The sequence below is a fragment of the Amblyomma maculatum genome, chromosome 2 (assembly GCF_055883805.1).
Source record: "Amblyomma maculatum isolate TAMU_Amacu chromosome 2, ASM5588380v1, whole genome shotgun sequence".
Taxonomy (NCBI): domain Eukaryota; kingdom Metazoa; phylum Arthropoda; class Arachnida; order Ixodida; family Ixodidae; genus Amblyomma; species Amblyomma maculatum.
Window position 1 is genome coordinate 180,569,179 of NC_139345.1, and position 21,449 is coordinate 180,590,627.

The window sequence follows — 21,449 nt, forward strand, 5'->3', positions numbered from 1 at the left end:
TCCTCGATATTCGCCTTCCCCTGGCGGCGCCATATTGTCTTTCTGATTGGCTCTGAAAAGAGTCACGTGCTTCAAACTTGTGGCGCGAAACCATCAGTTGAGGCAAGCACTTTTAGCGGTTACGTCAAAATGACGTAGCCGTGAAAATTGATTTCAACCGGAGCTATCCTTGTTGCCTGGATGACAAATACGAATGATTTTGGAGTGGAAGCAAAGTTACTGATGGTGGTTTGGAGAACACTTACGCTCGATTAACCAATGTGATGAAAATAATGGCATACTGGGAAGGAGCGGATGCTCAAATTTGATTGGCTGGAGCTATGTCACGTGAAACACGTGATACGCAGGCATATTTAGATTACGTCAAATTGACGCGTCATGACGTAACTGATGTGCCGCCATTACCGAAAATGCTGACGTTTGGCCGCCATAATTTCGCCGAGTGGCGAGGTGCCCGAATTATGCTAATGAGACTATGGCGACAGGCAAGCTGATTTATGCAGCCGTTAGCCTACCGTAGTTTCTTAGCTTGTTATTAAAAGTAAAAGGATAACTTTATATACACCTTGCATGGCTTTTAAACGCAATAGAAAGGCAAATAATGAGCGCGTATGAAATAAAGGACGCTTGAGACAATCTGTAATGGGGGCAGAAGCTTGCGGCCGCGTGACGGCGCTAACTGCTTTCTTATTTCAAACCCTTTCTTCCCATGGTAAGAAATCATTGGTCTGTGCGGTTATGATAACCCAGCAATGGCGGCGGCCATGGAGGGAGGCATGAAGGGAGGTACGCTTTCATTATAGTGAACTAGAATATATATTCTAGTTCACTATAGCTTACATGGAGGAAAGAAAGAACTTGTACGCTTATGAGTGGTCTTCGTGCCGTTCGTCGTCTGCAAGTAGTGATCGAGGATTTGCTGCAGCACAGCAATGCTGTCAAATTGTCTTGAAAGATAGCTCGTCAGTACAGTCAGATCAATCATCTGACGAGGAGTGTAGTGTGGCGGCTTTGCAAGCTCCGAGGCGAGAATTGTCCTGCGCTCGGAATGTTGAACTGTTGAGCTACTGGTGCTTCGGGTGTGATCGCCAGTGGTGAACGCCTCTGATGTTGGATGGCACGAAATGTATTCGTTCGGCCGAGCGACAAGCTCCCGGAATGTGTCGGGCTTCTCGATGGGTGTCGACCAGCAGGGCAACGCAGTCAATCTGCTGGAAATGGTGCAGCACGTCGAGCATCACAGAGGTAAGTGCAATAAGAAAACCTGTAAAGGTGACTGTTCATACAGCGTCATTCGCATTCAAGTTGTACGCAGGCGGGAAATGACTGAAGATTAAAGGAATACTCACAGGACGCATGCGGCGAATCCGATATTTTTAATCAGCACTTTGCGTTGCTTTTAGCTGCATATTTCTACGACGCATTATAATTTTCTTCAACTTCTCTACACTGCACGAACTTAAAAAAAAAAAAAAAAAAAATCTGAGTGTGCTTGTAGTTGTCAAGATTTCTTGGTTAATGGTTTCGACGACCGAGGAAGGAAAAACAAGTGAAATCGCCTGATATAAGTCGTTCCCTTAATTGCAAAAAAAGAAAGAAAAAGTTAGCCACAATACAATTTCCGCCACCAAGCCGTCTTTACCTGTTACGGAAATGGTTCACTTAGGTTTAGGTTTTGCACTGACCATTTCTTGCATTCATAGATTACACTTTACCGCAGCCTAGCTTGTAGCTTTGATGATTTTGAATGTTCCTGTGCCATGCGTGTTTGATATTTTATTTGCATATAATTTAGGCACTAAACATTTGCAGGTGATCGTGTGGACCTTGTGCAGCCGTTGCAGCACTTCCAATCCGAGTCATCATGTGGTCGAGAAGTCCTGGGGCCATATTCAACATCATTAACCTCTCTGCTAGGCTTGTATAATCTGGGAGGCCACGCCTTGTCCCTGGACGGCCACATCAGATGTGAAGTGCTATGCAGATGGACAGCTCTTTTTGAAGATCGTTACAGCTTGTAGTGTGTGCAGATCACATGACATTGACGCCACCTGCAAATGGTAATCGCAGCAGGAACATCAACAAGTACAAGGAAGAGGACGTGCAACATTTATATTAACTCGGACAGGAACAACTTGATCACCTGCACTTGAGATTTTCACTCGCTGTCATGATTTTGATATATGCCACAAGTGATCAATGTGCACATTCTTACTGCTTCATGTTCGATAGCATACTGCTGAAAAGCCGTCCAAGTCTTAATTTTTTCTGTGGTTTTGAGATATAACCATCTCTTTGGTGTACATTTTGTTGATAGCATGTGCAAGAACCAAGTTCAGCTTTGGGGTGGCGCAGTGGTTACGGCGCTCGACTATTGTTCCCAAAGACGCGGGATCGAATCCCGGCCTCGGCGGCCGCTTTTCGATGGAGGTGAAAAGCAAGGCGCCCATGTGCTGTGCGATGTTAGTGCACATTAGTGCGATGTTAGAACCCCAGGTGGTCGAAATTTCCGGAGCCCTCCACTACGACGTCTCTCATAGTCTGAGTCGCTTTGGGACGTTAAACCCCACAAACCAAACCAAACCTTTCCTTGGTGCTATAATTTTTTGTCTACCATCTGTAGACATACTGAGTGTATTCTACAAGTGCTGTGGCCCTTGCTGAGAGCTGTCATTCTTTGTTGTATACTTTGCTTTTTTGTGTTCTGCTTAAACTCAGTGTGCATTTTATCAAGTGCTTCATGTCAATGAAACACAGGAAGGTACAAAAACGTTCTCCTTCTACCTCCAGAAGTGCCATTCTGAGTAGGACATGCGGGCAGCAACAGTTCACAATTCACTTTGGTGTTTGTGGCAAGCAGGCAGCCTGCGATGTACTACTTCAGTGAGAATATTTGACATACGTGCTCCCTGGTGGATGTGTCTGCAGTCGTTTACCATAGCAGAGTCCATTTCGTTACACCTATCTTGTGTGCTACTAGGGTGAAATGTGAGGTGCCCACTGTGTTTTTCCACAAACTGCAGAGTGAAGCGAGCTGTGCTTCTTTGTATTTGGTTGCCTTTATGCTTGTTTTCTATTGCTTCCTTCATATGCTGAATGTAGATGAACAGCAATCAACTAGTTTTCCCAAGGATAATTTGTGCATCTATTTGGTGGTCATTGTCTTTCATTGTTGTATGCACGGAAAATGAGGCCCCCGCCAACTTGTCAACCCATTTTGGCAATTTTAGATTCCACTTTTGCAAAATTTGCCAGTTTCATTTTGCACTGCAATTACTGATGCTTTGTAGTGATGTTAATCAAGATCCCAGATAACCTGTTTAACCTCTGCATCATTTGTGTGGCTCGGCGATCAATGAACATTTTTGTATTCTTCAGTTTTTTCACAAAGGCAACTATTGACTTCTCTGTTTTGTAACTAGGTGATATTGATGTGCATGTGCACCCACTGGCAAAAGTTCTTGAAGGTGGCTTCGCAGGGGAAAGAATGCATTCATTTGTGTACGGGATAAATTGCTTGACATTTCATGTTTCACTATATAACTCATAGTCACAATAATGATGCACAAGCGCAGGAGTGAAATAAAAACTTTTTGATAAGATTGTCCTTCATAAATTTTTGACTGCAGCTCTACAAAATGCTTTGCTCCTTTTGTGCATTGCTACATATCTTGTTCCATAAAATACCTCCCTCCATGATAGCGCTGTGTGTAGTCCTTCCATACCTCTATTATGAGGCTGCTATCTGGGCCATTTGCTTCTTGACACATTCTTGCTGCTGCCACATGCCCTCCGGCACTCACATATGTTAAAAGAGGGTTGGTAAAGCTCACATATTCATGCTCTAAGCCACTGGAGACTGGCTTCATCACTCGAGATGTTTATCGAATGATTGCAGCTGTGTATAACTGCTTCATTACTTTTTTTCTGTTAGTTGCTTTTGTAGCCTTCATTGTTCTTTGTGAGCTTTAAATTGAGAATTTTAAGGAAGGGGCACAAATTTTATGCCAATCACTTTCATTTCATTTATGTAGAAGCACTTTCAAGGAAACTTGTGTTTCATCATCACTTTTCAACATTTTGTACCATTGTGCTAGTACTGAGTTGTATAACTTTTTGCTCTCATAAGTGACAGCTGCGCTAGTTTCACTTACACCTATCCTATTGTCGCATGTGTTTTCTATGTTATCTAGTATCCCTATGCTTTCCTATTATATCAGCTTCAGCAATCCTCTCTGCATTTAACCCTCAGAATGTGCTGCATATTTTGCACGTCTGCTATGTGTACAGCCTAAATTGAACACCACAATATATTCTTAAGATTGCATTCAAAAGATAACTTCCTGAAGGTACAATCCTATTGAACACAGTAGACGTCATACTATCCATAAGTGAGCCATTCTTTTTCGTGATGTATTGAAGAATTTGTGAACAAAGCGATTTCATTTTATCTTGACCACATTCATCTGTTGTTTCTGTGGTACAGCCTCTGCCACAGCTGCATCTATAACTCGGCTGTTGACACTGTGGTCAAATGTCTTGCGAGCCAGCAGAGCCTAATGTAGCGTTGATGTTCAGCTATTGGCTTCTTGCTTTTTTTTTTTTTTGATGCAGCAACGTTAAAGCCTCTTTTCTGCACAAAACGCGACGTTGTGAGTGGAAAATCTTGGGCACATTTCAGACAGGTGACATGGCCGAGTACTCAGTGTGATGTCTCTGGCTTCACCTTTGAGATGAATGTGTGAGGTGATAAACCTTGCAGGATCTTTGGGTAATAAGACAGGCAACCCTTAGGCCATGGAAACGCATCCGTACAGCTTGGTTAGAGTGGGCTTTATAGGTATCTAGACAAGTGGTCTTCCACATAATTGGATAACTTACAGGTATATGCTACTGATATGTATCATAGAATAAATACTAGATGTTAGCAGTAGCAAAGTCGATTCACACGAATGAGAGTCTGCAGACAGGAGCCATAAAAGCTGTTGTGTCATAGGGGTAAATGCTGAGCTTGCGTGTCCCCACAATTGTTTTTAGAGCATGAAGTTTTCAAGTGCTGTGCTGGTTTGCCTGATAGCCGTCACACTGAGTGACTTGCTGAAATAATGCTTAAGGCTTGTCTTCCTGAGCCAAACATTTCTCCTTTTTGGTAGACTGCATAAAGGGAACATTCTAGGTGTGGCAGGCATTTATGCACAGATAAAATCATTCTTACACACACTATAACTACCTTTGCCCTGTCCATAACAGAATCAGGGAATACTTGCTCTGTCCCAGGTGCCGACTACCATTTAAATGACGTTGAGTTCCATAATCTTTGATACTGGTAATACTGCGGAACGCATAGCATCCCTTGACTGCAGTTGCAGCCTAGTGGTTTGAGCATTTGGGGACCAATCCTCAGTGGTGTTGGGTACTCATTGGTAAAACAGTGGGTGCTTGCTTTGCTGGTGCTATCTTGGGCCAAACACTTGGAGAATGGGTTTTTGACCCTATCTTGTGTTCCCTTGCTTTGTATAACTAATTTCTCTTCTTTGGTCTCCAAGGCCGTGCCACCTTTCAGATATGGCGATGAGCTGTACAAGTACAACAATACTGTAATTACTTGAATGTGTGACAGCCTTTCATTTTAGGCTGTGTATTGTAGAGTGTGCAGTGCTGTAAATAAATTTTGTATTGTTTTGTATATTGTAATTTTCAGTTTTCTTATAAGCAAGGCTTCATGTCAGGTGCATGTAAAAAAAAATGCCAAAAAGTACCGAAAGCAAATGATACACCAATTGTTAGTCAACGACGAGCTGTTTAAAGCTACAGGGAATGTGTTACGTGAGTAGCAGGTCTCTTAAAGTGTGCATGTTTTACCAAAATAAAGGACAGAAGCTATACTGCAACCTGTTGGAAGAACCATGCATACAAGACGCACTAGCTGCAAATCATACGCTCATTTAAATCACGTTTAGTTTTCCAATGATATGCAATCAGAATGTCGAAAAAGTAAATTTCATGCTTTATTCCCATATTTATGCCCGTATTCAGGTGAGGTTCATTTGAGCATGTTTTTGAGTCAGAGTGTAGAGAGTGGATGTTAGACAGTTGCACGTTGGACCTTATGCATTGCTGGAAGAGCACACAGGGGATGGCACAGCCAATACAAATCATACAGTATTATCACCTGGCATTAATGAACCTTTGCCAAAAAATCCAGAACACCACCCTGATGTGCTGCAGGCCACATTGCTGCAGGCCTTGCAATTCACGCCTCTTTTTGTCGAATATTGTTCCTGTGCATGCTTCTGTTTTTCTTTTTTGTTGCTGTTACTTTTTTACTTACGGTGTCTTTAAAGTCACGCTTGCTTTCCCCTTTGGCTCCCTTGCTTCACTCAGAAACAGGTTCGGGCTTTGTGTATATAGCATGTGCACTGGTTAATGTGTGCATGAATGCTACATTCAATTGACAATTGCTTCAAGAAAATGGTTTCCGTACTGCATCTAGCTCATTGTAATTAGGCATCATATATTATATTCACTCTTCATGTCTGTTCCTTCACTTCCTGATCGTCAAATAGTATATGTGAAGGCATATCTCTAGCCGACCTCATCACCCTTCTCTCCTCTGAGGAATCATGCTGCACTGAAAGAAAGTGCCGGATGCTATTGCAAGTGCAAAACTGGTAAACAGTAGCAAAGGAACTAGGCTGTACCTGACAAATTTTGTTTCTCTTGTGACATTGTGGTGTGATGTGCACCTGCATCAGACGAGCAGTGTTGCTACTTTTATAAAATGTTTTTATGCAACATGCTCAGAAACCAAGCAGAATAATACCGACAGCTTTTTTTTTTTATTATTATTATTTTAACGAGGCATCTGCCACAACAGAGTGACACACTCTGCATGCGGTGAAATGTGCATACAGCGTGCTATGTCTAATTCAGGGCACATTAAATGCCATCAGCGTGAAAGCTAACCTGTTGCTGCCAGTGGGCATCTGGATACACTTTTCATTGCATTTTCATTGCTGCCAGAAAATCTTATCTGCTTATTTTTGCGGCTGCGTGAAAACGTCCCCGCCTCGATGGCTCAGTAATGATTATAGACGCTCGGCTCTCTGACCCGCAATATGTGCGTAGCCCAGCTACGACGATCGCATTTCGATGGAATTAACACGCTAAAGGTGGTCCGATGTCAGCGCATGCTAAGATCGCCAGATATATGGCCTAATCGAGCTCTCCACTATGCGTGTTTTCACTACGCCGCTCCAGTCGGGCCGATATCCGCACGCTACGCCACAGAAGCCGACACGTATACCCGGCCGTAGCAGACTTGCTAACATGATGGAAACGGTGGGCTGCCGCAGGCAGTTTCCAACGACAGTGATACCCTGAGAAGGCCAGCGTTGTCGTCGGATAGGTGCGTCTCTTCTCTAGAGGCAACTGCAGCCCGAAAATCTGTTGGGCGCTTCCAATTCTCAGTCGTAAACAAATTCTTTAATCCTGATACTCGCCGATTGCTCTGCGCGACTAAGTCCATAAATGAAACACGGACAGCTAGCAACATGCAGGCATCTCAAGTGAGGCATCGCTCACACTTGACGACCGGCTGTTTGTGGGGTTTGCGTCGAGTACCGCCGTTCGCTCAGCCTAGCTGCTGGTGGACGTCCGACAGCGTGTGTACTATGATGCACTGTGGTCGCAACTACCGTTACTATAATAGTACAGTACAGCCGCAATGTATACGTAAGTATCTCACTATCTCCTCAGCCTTGCCCTGCCGCGCGACGCGTGTATGCAGCGTAAACACTGTTCGCACCGACCCTTCAGCTTCTTGGCATCGCAGCGTTGGCATTTTTGTAATCGGCGCCAAGTAGCAGACGACGGCGTTATTTTTTGTAACTTTTTTTCTTGTTTTTTAAATTTCGTCATCAATTTCTGTTTATACGCGTTTTAGCGCCGCCTCAATATTTACGTCACGGGTACGTCACAACATGGCCGAAAAGGCGAATATCGAGGATCGGGCCCCCGCTTTAACGGGGCCAAGAAGACGCGGCCGCAGCTGATTTCGTTCGCTCAAACTACGACTGAGAGCACCACAATCGCGGCGCACAAATGCGCTAGTCACGTGGTATTATTTGTATTTCGCGGGCTTTCTTCTGAGCCCGGAAAAAAAGATACATGCGACACTTTCTTTATCGCAATTAATGAAATGGGGGTTTCTGAAGATGCTCTACAACTTTCCAATTTACATGTTTGGTCTAAAGTCGATATTTAATAAATTAGATAAATTAACATAATTAGCTAATTAAGCAATTGCAAAACAAAAAATTGCCTGTAGTGCGCAAGGAGGCTGGCAGTTGAATGCAATTGGTTTCACTGACCTACCTCAAATATATTATTTTGTAACCCTTGGTTCAAGTTAGCTGGGACACCCGGTATATATGAGCGTACTGACCATGCTCAAAAGTATATTCAAATTTTTTGCTCTAATCGTTCTGGTCGAGGGGTTAGCGATTGCTGACTCTTGTGCATTCTGTGGACTGTACACGCTAGGCCATTCTTAAGAAGCATGCTGGACCATGTACACAACGGCGCACTAATTTCCCGGCCCACTTAAAACAATATCAAGATTCCGTGGGGAAGTAAATAACAACCTTAACTGTCGGAAGTCATCGAAGAAAACCACAGAGGGGAATGTTATTTGTAATGTGGTGCACTCCGACTTTTATTGCTCATTTTGTACTGAGCAGCGTAAGCCGAAGCAGCATCGTTATTTTATGGTGCACTTTAACACAGTGGCAAGAAATATATCTGTATAGATAGTCAATAATGATAACTTCAAAAGCCAAATAACCATGTCTCGTGCTTCAGTGTCGCGCAAGCGTGTGTGTGTGTGTGTGTGTGTGTGTGTGTGTGTGTGTGTGTGTGTGTGTGTGTGTGTGTGTGTGTGTGTGTGTGTGTGTGTGTGTGTGTGTGTGTGTGTGTGTGTGTGTGTGTGTGTGTGTGTGTGTGTGTGTGTGTGTGTGTGTGTGTGTGTGTGTGTGTGTGTGTGTGTGTGTGTGTGCGCGCGTGCGCGCGCGCGCCATTTTTGTTTAGCAGGGATTCTTCAGTTCGGGTTTGCTGCTCGCATACAGCTGCGTGCCCTTTGGCACCCACCTATAGCGCCTTCCTCTCGTGGGCAAAACGCGCCCCGCCCCCTACGCGCATCGTGTACAAAAACCCTACATTATTTCTAACCACTGTTGCTGTCTTTGCTTATCTCTATCCTCCGCAGGCCATCTTGGGGAGGCGCTTAGGTTGTCGTTTTGAAACAATACGGCCATTTGTTTAACCTACACCGGCTACACTAGTGTAGGAAATTCTGTTACGTGTTTAGCCCTCCGTTTCGAAACTCACAGCTGCAGTTTATATGGGGCCCTGGAAACGTAAGACGGAAGTTGATAATTTGATTAAAGAATAACCATACGCAGAAATTTAGCTCAGCCTCTTTCACCACTCTGCTCATGCACATGTTGACCTCGTCAGTTACAGGGCCACCAATTCTGACAAGGCCTGACGTCGCTTTGCCCCCAGCTGTCCAGTCGCCACACCCGGAAGACATCTACCCATCACCAGGCGCTCTCAAGGCCTATGAAGAAACCCAAGCGCATAAGGTAAGCTCAGCAAGTGACTAGTGAATACGCCTGCTTATACAATGCCGTAAAAAAGAGTGATTTGTTGCTAATTTTTCATCGCTGTCTTTTTGAGCTATAGAGCCCATACTGCCATATAGCACTGACTGCAGGGTTGCCTAGCAGAAGATAGTTAAGGTGGGCTCATGGTGGCCTAAATACTTTTAGTTTACTTTTATTTAACCATACCGCGAATCAGGATGCGGTGCCTGCGTTTTTATGCAAATGACCGAGTAAAATGTTGAGGCGAAAGTGTAAAAGACTGTTTTCCAATTACATAAAAGCCATCGGTGCAGTTTCCTGTATATTACACGCGGTGGTACCCACAGCATTTTATTGAATGACGATTATTTAGCTATATCCAGTGACTAAGTAATGGATGATGGTACGGCGATGTTCGTTTGATCAGGCTATTATCGGCGATAATCATCTTCATCTGTACAGCTGACTGTACTGGTTCAATTCGCTATCTTTCAGATCTGCTTGCTATCAAGTATCGATGAAAATACAACTCACCAGTGAAATCTGTCTCCTCGTAGTCATAGCGTTTACGGCAGGGGGAAACAAACGGTCTGTAGAGGCAGTCGCACTGGATGATCATTCACGTTTTTTATTTCTTGAAAAGTACATGGGGGGGGGGGGGGGGATTGACGCTTTATCACGTATAGTTCTGATACAAAGCGTATGAGCTCTGAAGCTGGAGGCAATATTTCATTTTTCAGTCTTGACTTTCCATTCCCAGGAGCTTTTTCGATTAATACATTGCAACGAATGAAATTGTTCTAGTACAGGTGAAGACTTTACAATGAAAGCTGGTTGCAATGACCTCAGAGCCCACATTGGTCTGCTTGCGTCTTCTTACTTCAATACCAAATCCTCAGTAAGGCGCTATGCAGCGTAACAATTGCAGTTATAAGAGATTAATCATTACGCTGCCAACCGTTGTAATATTCTATTTTTGCGCTAAATTTATCGAATAATAAGCCTGAATTAAAGCGTTCCTCGGACATCTGCAGTTCGACCACTTCACATTTTCGACGTCCCCCAATGCGGAATCGAAGCAGTCAGCAGTGTTTGCCTGGCGCAAGAAATTTGTGCGATGTGAGTAACTTCGATCGTTTTTAAGGCGAGAGCCTTTAAATCATGGTCGAAATCTCGCGTGCGCGAGATCTGTGCACGAGATATTGTCGAGAGAGTCTGTGAGATGTGCGCGCCTGTTCTTTCCTGTAAACCTATTATAAACGCCGGTAAACTTAATTTGTTCAACGAAACGCTGTCTGTGTTAGATAAGGGACGCGCGATGTACCGTATGCACCAGAAACACTGAAGATTTCGCATTTCCCCAGTTCAGATTCTGCTGTGCTCTGAGAATTTTTGTGCTATTGCCAACAAACCCTTTTAGGGAATAACCTCACCAACAAGGATAATTATGCTTTTTCGCGTCTTCAGAAAAATGTGTAAGCAAATAATAGAATGTGTGTTTTGGGGAGACCTAATTAGTTACCTGATTTATACGTACTAGTCTCACTGTAAGATGAAGGCGTTAACCACTTTTCCAGTTGCTTTATTTCCGGCGGAAATTCAGGGTATGCGTCAGGCTGGTGTGAAAGCCTTTTAAACTTTGGATAAACAAAGCACTGCGAAAGACATCGTTGCGATAGATAAACGTTTACTTTTATATTGCCTCAAACTAATCAAATCTTTATTAGTAGGTCTTTCAACAGCAGCCGGCATTCGGCCTTATCAGTCTCATTCCGGCACGCGTATCAATTATGTGTTTTATTTTATCATGCTCACTGCCGCGAGACGCAACTTTACCAGTTTCTTTGTAACGCAAGATGCGCCCAGATGTATCTCGAATATTCCGGCCACTCGCATATATTTCTGCAATGTTCTAGGTTGTGCTAGTCACCGTTTGCGGCTTTATCTACATGTTTCCTCGCCGCCTATAACCTGAACGTTTTTGGTATGATGGGGTTAGTAGATCGACGACCTCTGAGCACGATTGTGGATATTGCCGCCACGTAGTTTCTGAGTTATTTGGCGGGCGCAAGTCAGCCCAATAAAAAGTTGATTCCTGTGGCGATCAAGTCTCCTCGCTTGTTGCCGACGGCATTGTCTCCACTACGTGACAGTATACAATAAGTCGTTTCCAACACCCTATACATATAAATGCAAACCAGTGCAAAACACTTACTGACCTCAACATACGGATCATCATTCTATGTCGTCCATGCCCTGACTGACACGTCTTATCTTGCAAGTAAGCTAGTCACAACTGTCATGTCCACAGTAATCTCGGTTTTCTGAAACATTCTTTTCTCCCTCACTCGCAATCGAGCGAAGTGTTCTTTTACTTGAAATTCAATCTCTAGAGGCCGGCTACACCTGAACACGGCTAGGTACATCGAGTAGGGATACAAAATTTTCAAAATAAAAAAAGAATAAAAGAATGCTACATTCTTGCAATTGAACAGTATCACAGCAAAAACATAGTGCCTCTCGAGCGCGGCTAAGCAGCGCAGTAAACTGACAACAAGGCAAGGCCAACAAATAAATCCAAATTTCATTGATATTGATTGTAACGTACAAAATTCCATTCGATATGGATATACATACAGAGGGCCATCACGTTTTCACTCGAAAATAACTGGGTCTTGTTTGTTCACAGAAGTTAACGCTTCACAGTCGTTGATATCTGTCACAGTAACTGCCTCACGTTTCCGACGTTTCTCTTCTTCCTTTCATTGGCTCTCTCCTGGGGTGCAGTCGGTGGAGAAACTCTGCGAGAGTTCATCCCCCTCACCACGATTACCGACAAGATAACGCAGTCACGGGTGATATACGGCGGCTTCGGAGCCATCGTGGCCCTGGCGTGTGTCGGTCTTGGGATCATGCTATGGGCCACGAATCCCCGTCGCCGTCAGAACGAGTGCGGCAGCGTAGAGTGTCAGAATGCCCGAGCCTATCTGGACCACTTCCTGGACAAGACTGCAAATCCCTGCCACGACTTCTACCGGCATGTCTGCCATCGCTGGATCATGGAGAACGCTGATGGCGCCACGATGGCTGAGAAAGCGGCGCGAGACTTCACCACTTCGCTGAAATTCGCACTCTTGGAGAGAGCCAGACGTCATACTCGCAGTGAGCCTAAAATTTTGCGGAACAATATAGGTGCCATCACAACTCAAATAAAAAAAGATTCGTTTTATCTGTAATTGCAGATGTACGCTTGATTCTGGGCAGTGTCGCTTGTAGCACTTTTCATTCCAGATCGATCGGGAGAATCCACGTACCTTACTCTAAAGTCGCCATTTACAATTGACATTGCAGATTCTCGCTTGTACTTTGGTCCTGTTTAGACAATGTGCCGTGTTTGATCTTCATTACAATGATCGCACTCTACGGCATCCTTATTTCCCTTACATATATGTACCTCTCCTTTGTTCTGATATTAGGTTGCTTTGCACTGCTAAGGTCACCCACACAGGGACGATGTAAACGTACACCTACAAAAAGGCCATGCATGACTGCGAGATAATTTCGAATTTAATATTTTGTAACATTGTTTTTGTTTTGTATTTTACTCAGGATTTTTTTTCTTTATACTGCGTCACCTGCGTGAAATTGCATTTCTTACTTCGTATACCTCTCACAATATTGCCCCTCCCTTGTTATAGGTATAAGAATAAACTAAATCCATAACTAATAATAATGAATAAATAAAGAAATAAAATATTATTTTACACTCGATGCGTTTGTTAAACAAGCTTTTATGTTGTCAAACGGGCAGAAGAATGCAAATTGTTGACATTTTTTGTCAGAATAAAAGCGCTCAGTTGCCAGTGAAACTCCCACAAGCTGTCGAGTCTATTTCTTTTTGATTACTCAGACAAAGCTTTTTCGTGTTAGCAAAAGCGCTTCCTGAAACTCGCGTTCATGGTGGCAGTGGCTGCGGGAGAAATAACAAGCCTCAGCACAAGCCCAATTCTTCCATTTTGTTTTTCTTATTTTTAGCTTCGGAAGCTGAAAAAATCCTGGTCAACGTCTACGATGGCTGCATGCAGTTCGTGGCCTCCACGCACGATGTCCATGGTCAGCAACTCGTAATCGCAAACCAAGGTGACATCGACATTCTGCGGCTTACAAGCACAGCTGCCGCTCTACGGCAGGTTGTTCTTTTGTCCTTGCTGCGGGGAATATCCTCTCTCTTCAGCGTCAAGGTCGTGATGCATGGCGAAGGAAGCCTGGCCCTTTACGTCGCTAGAGGCAAGAGGTTAGTTGATAAGCTGGCTGTTGCTTCTGTCAATCCCACGCTAATTGATTACATCCGAGAGGTACTCCTTCTGGCAAGTAAGATCGAAGGCAGGAAAAATAAGTCAACGATCGAGGCCAAAATACGCGATCTGTTGGTATTTGACAGCGAAACCTCGTCGAGGAAAGGAATTTCGCCGGTGACGCAGACGGTTAACGCATCGGTATTCGCCGTGTTTGTGCAGGAAACAAACCCTCAGGTTTGGCTTCAGTTCATCAATTCACTCCTGCGTGGAAATGTCACGCTGAACGAACATTCACCTGTAAGGATCCATAGACTTGATCTAGTTAGAGCAGCTGTCGACTACCTTGCAAAGAATCTTGAAATTGGGCTTATGTATATATTGCTGCACATATTAGCTGAAGTTGGCCGATTCTACTACAGAAGCACCTTTTCTAACAATGGAGAGGTATTATGTCTCACAGCAAGCCAAGACGTTATGGGGCCCAGCTGGCGTCACCTTTTCTCAAGTCTCACGAGGTCGTTCCTACCGACGCGGTCACATGTGAAGAACATTTTTCACAGCGTTCGAAGGCTGTCGTCGCAACAGTTGCTAGAGTATGGAATGGGTGAGATGGATAAGACGCATGCGCTTGCGACTCTGAAAGCCATCACCCTGATAGTAGACTACGACCTTGCGGCTCCTAAGCCGCAGATGGATAGCTCCGTCGCAGATCACATGAATACCGCCGATAGTTTTCCCCGCAAATATGCCTTTTTAACGGCTCTCGAAGCAGCGAGACGTCTCCAACAGCCGCCTTCCCTGACTGAGATCCTCATCGACGAATCATCGTTCTCGGCCAAGACCACATACTCTCGCCTGCTGAATGCCATTCTACTTCCGCCTGCAGTGCGACAACATCCTCTGATGCACTCGACCAGAGTTCCTCTCGAGTTTGACATGGGTACTATTGGCGTACTCTTAGCCAAGGAGCTCTTTCAAGCGAGTCTGCCATCTGCCAGGAGCGGGAAGACATGGTACAAAGAGAATGTCGATAGGTTTGTCGAGTGTGTACAACGTGCCCTAATGAGAAACTCTAATATGTCACTTCAACAAGGACTCGAACTGTTCTCGTGGGCTCGCGCTGTTAAGATCGCCCATACCGCCACGATGGTTATGTACAGTTCCAATAAGGGCGAGGACGACTTCGAGGAAATCTCCTCCGCAGCACAGCAAACTTTCTTCCGTAGATTCTGCCTCATGACCTGTAGCTCCGCCGATGGGGGATTCGACTCTCGGATACGATGTCTCGTGCCTCTCCTCAGCATGATCGAGTTCGAGAGAGCCTTCGAATGTGACGCCTCCCAAGGAGCAAGCTTGAAACACTGTGCTATATTTCTAGGATTTTAGAGATGCATTGTTGTTTAAAGCAAAGCAACTTTCTCCTCAAAATCAGATTTTCCTTGCGTAGCGGATTGAGGTCTTTATTTGAAAATGTGTGTAACACACGTGAATAGCAGTGATGATATAAGACTTGGAACTTTAACGATAAGTTCTCTGCCCTCCTCCATTCTCAAACGCTCTTTTATACAGTAACTGCGCTTGCATTGCGCGAGATTTGAACTTAACGTTAGTTTTTTTTTTTTTTCATTAGCGTCACAATTACCGCCTGGTGTTATTGGCTTATGTTAGTTTATTTCTGCTCCCTCTGTGTATTTGCATGAATGATAACGCGTATCGTTCCCCGTTCGAAGTTTTTCTTTAAACATATGAACACCGCACCTGTATTTAGCCATGTATCCGAGTCAAGCTCTTGTCGATCTTGTATAAGGATAATTTATTGCATATCATTGTCTCAATGCCTTAACGCAAGAAACAGAGTAAATACGTTGCATTACGAACATCTCATTATGGCGCTTTTCGCTTTTCTCTTTCAAGGACCAGGCTTTTTTCATTCTTGAAGCGAACAACGTGACATGCGGCGTATTAATCATAACTTCCTTGTGAATACTCGCACGATGTATTTTTGCGTGATTATCTGTATTACTTTGATTAGCCTCACCAGGCTTCACTTGTGTGAAGCTCTCGCCCCGTCAGCACACAATTTCTTTCCAAATTGCAAGCGTGAAATATTGGGGTGCAAACTGGTTTGAAGACAACGACCTTTAAAACTATGGTGCACCTTCATTGTAGATAAAATCTGTTCTTTTTATCCAGCGCGATTCTTGATTCTTTTCTTTCAAAGTTGTAGTTGCTACTTGGACAGCATTCATAATGCTTCCAGTAGCACATTTTTCTGCAGCGCCAAAACAACAGATTCTCACATTGCATTGTTTTGAATTTCGCTGATGAGGCTCACACGCATTAACAAAATCTACTATGCAATCAGCCGCCTGCGGAGTTTCAGGCAAAAATTGGGTAACAGGGTGCAGAAGTAAATTTTTTTTTTGTTTATTTGTGGTACAGTCTTTGTGACAAACAATTATGTTATTCCCGTGATTTGTTTCAAAAAAGGTTAGGTTAGGTTAGGTTAGGTTAGGTTAGGTTAGGTTAGGTTAGGTTAGGTTCGGCGCCGTGTACTGCTCATTTGTTTCCTTTTTAGTGGTTACGCTCTCCAAGGTTGAGATTTTAGCGGCATTTCAGAGCCGCACGCTGGAAAATATGTGTTAGTTGTGAGCTATATTCGCTAAGCGTCCGGCGTGCATATTTCGGAGTCCCAGCTGGACTGAGTGCACTAAACAGAATGTTGCTTTATAGCACCTTAGTGTTCAAGTTAGAATGTAAGAACGCAATGTGGAAGAAATTTGAGATTGTTTGCTATATTTGCTTAAAATGGTCACACAATGCAAAAGGAAAAGAAACATATCCTCGGGGACAAATAACCAGTACCTTCCACGCCGCAAATTCGTAGACTGCATACATAGCGCAAATAAAAACATTGCGAGTACTGCAAAACTTTCACTGCTAAACTTTGCTACTGCTGTGGCAATGCTAGACGCATTAGCATCATGTAAGTTTGCATTCTCGCGTTATCTGGCGGATTCACTCAACATTACGCTCCCAGACCTCGCCAGAACTCACCCATACTGCCAACCTTCCCGAATACATAAGCACAACTGGACTTCACTCCTTCTTTTAACTTTCTATCTCCTGCATCCCATTCCCCCTTTCTCAACTTATGCCTTGTGGCAAACTCTTCGAAAAAAATATATATAGATTATGTGTATAGCATATATGCCTAGGTTAATTAAAGAAGCGGCAAAGTTTGAAGTTTATGATGAGGACGATGTTCATTGCATAGCATATGTAGCATTTGGAATCAGAGGAAGATGTTTTGTACACCACTAAAGTGTGCACCACATTTAAGTGCGCTTTGGGGCGATGGTAGGCTCTCGTGCATGAGCCAAGCAAGCTGATGATTCCGCTCTGGCGCGGTTTGGAAACCCAGTCACGCGAATCTTTTCTTTTTTTTATTTGGTGTCAATTTTTTCTGAAATTCTCTGACGAAACACTACCATTAAAGGCTCTGTCCACTCACTCTGCTGACGCCAGTCATGATAAAATAAAGGCTTTCGCTTATTAGTGAGATTTGAACCGCTGCCGAACTTGTGAACTAGCAACTTTTGACAGCAAATGTTATTGTGGACATGCGCCAGTTTTATTCAGGGATATGAAGCAATTTGTTGCCAAATCACGTCTCGCCTTGCAGGCGAGAAACAAACGGAAAGATCTGACAAAGAAGGTATGAAGCGAGGCACAATATGACCTGTTTTACCTCTTCTATCATTTTCCTGGCGTAGCAATGCAACTACAGTGAGGGTAAAAGCGTACGTTGGGCAGGTAAATGATGTCAGAAAGCAATAAGCACCGCCCACAACCGTCGATGCTATAAGATATATCAGCCACCTTCAACTCTGATCAGTGATGTCGTTCGAGGAATAAGTGTCCAGCTTTCCGCAATAGCTCGCAGTTTGTTATGCGAAAAACTCGGTTTAAAGAGGACCTGAGCAGCATTCACATTTGGTTAGTACTCTCTTACACTTATATAAGTTGAACGGGAAGAGAGTGTGGTGTAATATTTTATGCACCATTCTACAGTCAGTGGGTAAAACCTGCCTACCGGCCTTTCTCAGGTCGTCTTAGATTAAACGGCTATCCGAACTATGCACAGATAGCTCGCGTTCCGCTTGCTTATTTCTATGATATAATAGCGGATATTCCACGAGAACAGCACTGAACACGGCGAATGCAACGTCCAAAGTCTCGGTGTTTTCCATTACCGTACACAGCAGACACCCGACTTCCTTACGAGTGGTTCAACTTCCGGTGACTTCTCACGCGCTCGCCTCAGAAAACATGAATAAGGCATCAAATCAGATAATGGATAAGCTTTCATGCTAGTGGTGCTGCAGCTCTTTTAGTGACATATTAAAATGCCTAACAAACGTCTGTAAGTGTTACAGGAAGCTCGTCAACAAAGTTTGTTTATTATGAGGAGCTTCTGCCCCTCACTAAGTACTCGTAGAAATTTACTGTACCGTTATCGCCCCACCTCCTCCTCCTGGCGAATCCCCATCGCGACATTGCTTGCCTTCTTAGCTAAACGCCTTTATGACTGAACAAGTTCCGTAATACACACCCCTGATTTCGGAGTGGCTCTCAAATATGCCGTCCATGTGAACTTCTTTTTGGGCGAGTTGGTGCATATCGAAATTAGAAAACGCAAAAGCGTAAAGGTACGCAATAACAAGACACAAGAGAACACGAAGAGAAAGAAGCGCTTGTGTCACGTCGTGTTCTCTCGTGTTCTCTCGTGTCTTGTTGTCGCATGCCTTTGCATTGATACGTTTCCTAAATTTTATATGGCGTCCACTCACGACAGTAAGAAAACCTTAAAGCACACTTATAGGGACCTTAAGGCGCGCCAGATCCTACTGCGAGCGACATCACCTAATATGAGCGATGAAAAGGTCCTCTAGAATCGTGATGAAAAGTTACCTTAAAAAAGAACAAAGTTATTTTACAAAATAAAAGCAGGAAGTTAAACATTTTAAGCACAAATAAATAGCCATATAGTCACTACTGCGTAGGTTCAGACCATTCAGATGGAAACGCTTTGAATACTAGACTTTAGAGGAGTGACAGCAGTATTCCCTTACAAAAATGCATGTAGGGTTTCTATAGAAATTCGAAAGCGTTGTGTCAATACACGCTGTTGAAAGTCTGTCGATAATCAACAACATTTTGGATGATGCAGTGTTGACCTCTTGTTGAGCGCTTATGAAATAGTGGCCCATGTGTTTCTTAAGAGCGCTTTTGGAATTCGCGCAACTGAAATTCTGTTGATTTCAGGCTCAAATGCTTCAGAAACTCTGCAAGTGACGCTTTTTGATTTTCTGCTACCTTTCCACTCCTGAACAACAGAAAATAGTACACGACCATCGGTTTGCCAGGAGCAGACACGGGGTGATTTTCATTAATGCAAAAGTAGTACAGTACATCTCCTAGCTGCGATAAGTCACCACATTCTATGTTCTGCCCGACCAATCAACAATCCTGTCTGATCAGTGCTGGTTAATGATAAGCACAGTGAGGCATAAAAGAACAAAACAGATCTTGATCTTTTAAGCCCCATTATACTTACTCACTCATTAACCTACACTAAACTGACTAAATTGTTGATTGGTCGAGCAGAACATAGAATGTGTTGACTGACCGCAGCAAGGATGTGTGCTGTGCTACTTTTGCATTAATGTAAACCACCTCGTGCCTGCTCCTGGCTAACCGTTGATCACGCAGCATTTTCTGTTAATCCGCAGCGGAAAGGGAACACAGAATAAAAAATGCGCGTTAATGAGAAAGAAAAAATATGCATCTTTGGTGAACCCATAACATGAGCTGGGTTGTTTATTTGCTTTATTTCAATTCATGTGCAAGGTATGACGCCAGGCTGTTCTTTGCGTAAAACGCTGATACGTCCGGGAACTCCTCGCATGTGATGCTGAAATGAACAATATAAATCATAATTAAGTTGCGGTATATACTAACCTAAAAATAGAGCAAAGGCATTTGTGCGCTGCTCCACGTCATAGCTCAAGAAATTTCTTGTCTAAAATGAGTTGTCACTGTCTTTCACTGCTTAGACGGCATCGACCGCCGCCTCCACAGCTCGGCAGCACTACCACATCGTTCATTTCTCCCTAATAAACAATATATGCTGCCGTCAAAGATCCCATTGTGAATATAAATAGCAAAGCGCAGGTCACAAGCATTACTACCCAGAAAACTTGAAGCAAAATTACCAACTATAGGCACTAAAATGAGTGGAAACAAAAACAAACACTGCAAAAATGGCGGAGCTGCACAGATTCAATAATCCACAATGTGTGACAGAGGCATATTATGATCTCGATAATGTGTCCGTCTCAGCGCGAGTAGCGTATCGAAAGAGTACAGCACTGTGCCGAACAATCCGTCAAAAACGGTCACCGGTTAAAAAAAAGAAAGAAAATGTCGCCATTCCAGCTGGCGTTCCATCGGCCCCAGCGTCCGCGTAGAGACAAGCCTCGTTCTCTCTCTCTCTCTCCCCCTCCTTTTTTTTCCGACGAGGCTGGTTTGTCTGCTAGAAATATTTACATGCGGGCTTCACCTTGTAGCACACACAGTACAAGACTGGCACAAACACGAATAGGAAAAAGTAAAACACTCACCAAAGTGCAGACGCTCCCTCCGCCCGCGCCGGCTTTTCGCCTAGAATCCAAAATGCCTGGGACTGTTGAACTTCTTAAACACGTCCTCCTTGCGCAGAAGCTGCCGCCCAAGAGCGTAGTCCTCCGAAGACTTAAATTCGTACGTTCGCGCTCCACTTTGAACAAAACGATCTTCGTGATAATCACCAGCGAAAAACCTACATACGGTGCTTCGTTCACAGTGCAAGATGCGACCACGGTGGCGGGAAAACGCCAACTGAACTGGCACATCGCCGCACTCAGCGTACCCGCGTCTGCGTGCAAAGAAAACGGGGCGCAGAAGAACAGCTTCGGTGAAAAGCCGCCACCCCCGCTGCGCGACTGCTGAAGCCAAGGTCATCTCCGTGAAAACAAACCACGGTGAAGGCAGAGAGCGGAGACCAAGCGGGAGCAACCCCTCCTCCCTCCCCCTTTTTTCCCCCCAGCCGACAGGAAGCGACCCTCGACCTCTCCGGACATGCTGGCGCCTTTCGCGGGGCACGGGGGAAGTGGGATGCGGACAGGGGCAAGGCGGCGGCCGAATGCTTCTTTGAAAAGAAGAGTCGCCGTTAGAAGACGCATGCAATCTTGTTTTTTTTTTCTTTTTTTTTCATACGCGAATGTTTTTGCTATGCGTGTTAACTCTATAGTATGCGTGGGATCAATCCGTGATTATTAGAACCCCTCAATGTTTAAAGTGACTTCATTTTAGCATGGTGTCCACTAAGAAAGGAAGGAAAAGAAAAAAATAACAGTAAAATTCTCCAAAGACATACAGCGGTGGAGGATTCCAATACAGACTG

The 21,449-nt window shown here is 44.1% G+C and overlaps 1 long non-coding RNA gene across 1 annotated transcript; it reads left to right on the forward strand.

Moving 5' to 3' along the window:
- Nucleotides 1–5,891, forward strand: LOC146200540 (uncharacterized). The gene is made up of 2 exons (XR_014705253.1): nucleotides 1–1,245; nucleotides 1,813–5,891. It is a non-coding gene; the product is annotated as an uncharacterized LOC146200540 (long non-coding RNA).
- The last annotated feature ends 15,558 nt before the right edge of the window (nucleotides 5,892–21,449 follow it).